Genomic DNA, 5,000 nt, shown 5'->3' on the forward strand with positions numbered 1-5,000 from the left:
GGGATTGTATCATGCTCAAGTGACCTACATTGTAGATATCCATTGTTTTCATGCAAAGAACCCCCAAAATGAACTGGCCTCAAATGTGGCAGAGTACATGTATACAGCAGTTCCACCTCGCTCATATTTTTTGTTTAAACAAATTTCTAGTTTCAGAAAAAACTGTGGTTTCTGCGTCGGTGGCAGAGTGAAACAGGAAAATGTGGTTTTATCAAACGTGTTGAAAAAGGTCGAAAGTTCTCCGCAATTATCCCGAAACTAAACATAGGTAACTTTCTAGTTAGGAGCGCAATTAAGTCTGACAACCAACTGGGAACTTTCAAATGTACACGCACACGATGCAAAACTTGTCCTTTTATTTCTAAGATGGTTAAGATCTGAGGACCGAATCGATCACCGTTAAAAGCACTGACCACTTTACATGTATCTCCGCAAATGTCATCTCTTGCATAACCTGCACGCTATGTAAGAAAACCTACATAGGCGAAACAGGGAGAAGATTGGCGGACACAGATGCAACAAAGTCAGTTGCGCCCTATTTTAATCTCCCTAATCACTCCCACCACAGCGTGACAAGTTGCGGCTTATCCTTACTCCACGGGAACACAGGAAGCCGTAAGAATCTGGAACAAAAATTCATCTTTCAACTAGGTATACTCTATCCTCACGGAATCAATGAACGCCTCTCATCCCATTAATTTAGCACAAATTCATGTTACCATATTTCCACCAATGGCAAGCTCTTCCCACATAAAAACCAACAACATCCACAATTCCTCTATTCGCTCTGACGAAGGGCTAACGCTCGAAACGTAATTCGACCTTTATCAACACGTTTGATCAAACCGAATTTTCCTGGAAAATTAAATAGTTTATTAGGAGAGTACAGTCAGCCATCTGATGTGCTACACGTCGACAATTCCACATAGTGAACTTAATACAAGGAGACTTACAATATACATGTAACGAGCTGAGTCTTAGGCAACAGACAATGCAAACATAATTTACCACGCCAGATACAAAAAACCACTACAATAATCTGTAAGTGCTTGGTTTCAAACACGGTTTTTCGCTTTTGGGAAGAGACTAAATGTTCATGATATAAAACAGAACTGATCAACTTTAATAATTGAACTGAACTACACAGCACTGCACATTTAGTTAAATTCTGAGAATGGTTGTCTGATAAAATACATGTAGGCGTTGAGATTTTATTAAGCTGAATAACTTCTTTAGACCTTTAGCTTATGTGTAAGTGTGGAAATGTCTTCCATATAAAGAAAATTGTTCAGGTATGAAAACAGCTTTATCATAGAAAGAAATGGTATCTAAAGTTGTAATCTTCGATAATCTGCAAAAGGGACAGACTTTCATAGCACCCTGCTCATTTTTATTTAGATGTTATCAAATTTAACAAAAGCGTCCCTTAGTTACATAAGCCCTGTAATAAGTCTTAACAAAAGTCCAGCATTTTATCCTAAGATTTTCACAAATTCCATGATGTCATTGCTTTCTTAAGTCGTTGTTAGAATACTTTGGCTGTTTTAACTCTCATTAGAGATTTAGGTGTAATTGCACATTGTGTGTCATACCAACCCCAAATAGAAGTTTTTAAACTCTTTAAAAAAAAAAAGAAAACAGCACGTTGATAAACTGTCATTCCTTGCGAACATTTGAATTCGAATTTGTTTCGTGATTTTGGAAAGTGTAAAAGAAGTGTTTTCTTTTTTTGTCTTATCCTTCGGTAAAAAAGAAGAAAAACAGGCCGTTTCGTAAGCGGTTCGCACATAGTTTTGCATTGTCAACAAAATTCAATGCACTTGGTTTTTAATGCGTTTGTTTGACTCTTTCGCAAACGTTTGTCAGTTAAAACATGTTTTATCAGGTGAGAGAAATGTTTGAGCTTCACTGTTTTTTCGTTGGTCTGGGCAAAGACGAGAGGAAAAAATGAGCAACTTGAAAGCTACGAAGTACCAGAGCTTAACGAAGTGCTGAGCTGAGGAAGGAAAATGGTAAAGACTACGAACCAGACTCGCTGAAGGTAATTCAGGCAGCTTTAGATCGCCATTTAAGAAGCAAAACTTATCCCAAGTCTATCGTGAGAGATACAGAGTTCCTATCGTCAAGAAAAGTCTTAGAAGGAAAGGCAAGGAAGCTACGCGATCGATAATTTTGCCCTTTATGTGATGAACAAGTAATCGCAAGTGCCCTCGGGCAATTAAGGTGGCTCAAAGCAGCTTCAACACTTGAAAGAAACGTTCTTATTAGATTCGATTCGCGAGACAAAAATGGCTCGTGTAGCCGCGGCTTAATGTCCCCTTGCTCAAACCACGCAGCACTAAGTAAGGGTGCGTTCGATTGACCGTATTCTGGAATAAGAATACATGGAATATAAGTTAAAAATCATTTATTTTTACGGAGATTCATATTAAAATTGGGTAAAATTTAAGAATCCGATCCCACCAACGCGTCGGCCAACACGTCGGCCAACGCGTCGGCCGACTGTCGGTCGACTGACGGTCGACTGTCGGTCGACTGTCGGCCGACGCGTTGGGCGCTGTTTAAACTTATAACGGTTTACGCTGTTTAAACTTATAACGTATAAGGTGCGTCGGTGGCATGTCGGTGACTCATTTGGGTCACGGGTTTATCAGGTCGCGGGTTGCAGGTCATTCTTAAAAAGCTAATCTTAGGCCTAAGCAAAAGTTTTTAGGCCTAAGTTTAGCTTTTATGAATGTTTAGGATACTTTCTGTATTGGTGAAACAATGACCTGCAACCTGCGACCAAGACCCGCCGCAATATGGCGGTAAGTCGGGAGAAGACCCTGGGAAGGAGGTTGTTTTTGCAAAACTATTTTTATTGTCAGCGGTTTTCCCTTTGTTGTCCAGAGGATCTCGCAACAATCTCGTACCCAGAGTCCTCGGGCTTTTTGGCCAGCGGGTGAGCGCCCGGAGAGACTCTGGGATAATCGACTCCATTTTCCCAGAAAACGTGGGTTCCGGTCTTATTACGTATGCTTGAGTTTAACCGGAAACAGAAAAGAGAAAACCGTAAACAGTAGAAATGGCGGATTGAAAGTGTTCGAGAAACAAGAAGTTTAGCCTTACACACAAAGAAAATGGAGAAATGATCATTGGCTTGCTGTAACAGCAAGTGAAGATGAAACCTCTGATGCTATAGGTAAGAGTATTTTTGGTGTTTCAGAATACATTCCATCGTTCAAAATGCCATCGTGCAAAGCAACACGATCGACAAATTTTTGTGGAAAGGACACAAATGTCCTCTTCTACTACGATTTGATGTTTCCGTAATTCTGAATGGCTTCGACAAGACCTTATTCCACGGATTTCTCCTCAAAGAGACTGATATAATGTTTTCCCACGGTACTTTTGCAACAGCAACAGTAATTACTTTTTAGCAGCGTGGGAAAATTCCCGTACGGTATAAGACATAATTCAAACCTTTTTATTTTTGTGATTTATATATTTCTGAGGTAGAAAAAAACAAACAGCACTGAAACTAGTTTTAGATTTTGAATCTCCCTCCAAATTCTGGGGCTTCCGAATTACTTACCGACTTCCTGTCGGACTGCCATTGTTAAGCAAGCGGCCAATCAAAAATATAGTTCAAGTCGATTATCCCAGACTCTCTTGAGTCTCTCCGGGCGCTCACCCGCTGGCCAAAAAGCCCGAGGACTCTGGGTACGAGATTGATCTCGCAATGCTCTCGCAATCTTTCGCAAAACGTACCGGACCTTACCGGACCTATAATATATTGTAAATAGTACAGTCGTCGATACACTTGGGCCTAAGACTTTTTGGAGAAAATGTGTTTTGAAGTGAGTTGTAACAGGTGTGGAAAGAAGACATGGAAAGGTAGTTGACGCTAGTTTTTACACGTGTCTCTCATAATTTTATTTATTGACGATAAAATTACGTCATATAAACATTGTCAAAGTTGTTGTGGATCCACCGCCGTCCTTCAATGGTCGTTGACACACAGCATTAGGCGAAAAAGCGTCAATCCCCCTTTCCCCTTGGATATATATATATAAATATATATACAGCGCAAGTAGGGGGTTCCAGTTAGCTGCAGAGTGCTCGATACGTGAAGTAGAGCGAATATAACGTTTAGAAGAAAGATTACTTCACAGCGTAGCGACTTCATGTTTAGACAATCATCAGGCTACAGATCTTACATTTGCATTCTAACTCATTTAAAGACCATTCTAATACTCTAGGGGAGCGTGCTATTTTAAGTTCGACAAAAGGTATAATAAAACCGTATTTGTTCTTGTGTCTGCATTTAGAAATTAACTCGTTTCTTTTGTTCAGTAGGTGGCGCGTATCTCCTTTTATTATGAAGGGGTAGTTTCTAAAGAAACTGTGATGCTGCGTCGGTGGGGAAGTAGTATACAAAAATTTGGTTTTATTGATAATGTAAATTGGCCACCGTAAAGAGATTCTAACTTTTCTGTAAGGCACAGGTCGCATCTCTTTGATCCACATTTGTGTGGTGAGGCGAAAGACTCTATTGCCCAGGGTAGCGTGTAATTGATGTTATAGTCCTTTAGACTCCAGATATGCCTCGATAACTCCGTCTCACTGCAGTACTTTATGCCTGAAGGATTTAGTGTGATTGTTGTATCGGGTTTTAAATTCTCCCTCTGACGCTCCGTAGTTATCGCTTGTCACTTCGGCTCTATAGACTATAGACGATGATAGACATTTGCCGTCTAAGGGGCATGATTGCTTGTTTCTGCAATTGCATAGCTGTGCTTCGTTAGGTGTTTTTGTGGCGTTTAATACTTTTGCATTGTGTTGCCTGATAATGCCTGTCATGTTGGTTGTGCAGCAGTAGCTAAGCTTGATTGTGTTCGTGTTTAGAATTTTGTGAAGCTTGTGGCCTTTGTGGAAGTGTTTCTTGATCAGGTAGATGAATTTTTTTCCGATGTTGGTCTTGACTTGCAGGTTGTATGGTGGATTGAACCAGAGGATAT

At 40.2% G+C, this 5,000-nt stretch overlaps 1 long non-coding RNA gene across 1 annotated transcript in view; it reads left to right on the forward strand.

The window, feature by feature from the left end:
• The first annotated feature begins 3,716 nt into the window (after positions 1-3,716).
• Positions 3,717-5,000, forward strand: part of LOC138012739 (uncharacterized) — a 12,680-nt gene continuing 11,396 nt past the window's right edge. The window contains exon 1 of the long non-coding RNA XR_011125070.1: positions 3,717-3,876. This is a non-coding gene — a long non-coding RNA (uncharacterized lncRNA). The remainder of the gene's footprint in view (positions 3,877-5,000) is intronic.

This window comes from Montipora foliosa, chromosome 8 (genome assembly GCF_036669935.1).
Source record: "Montipora foliosa isolate CH-2021 chromosome 8, ASM3666993v2, whole genome shotgun sequence".
NCBI classification, from domain to species: Eukaryota; Metazoa; Cnidaria; class Anthozoa; order Scleractinia; family Acroporidae; genus Montipora; species Montipora foliosa.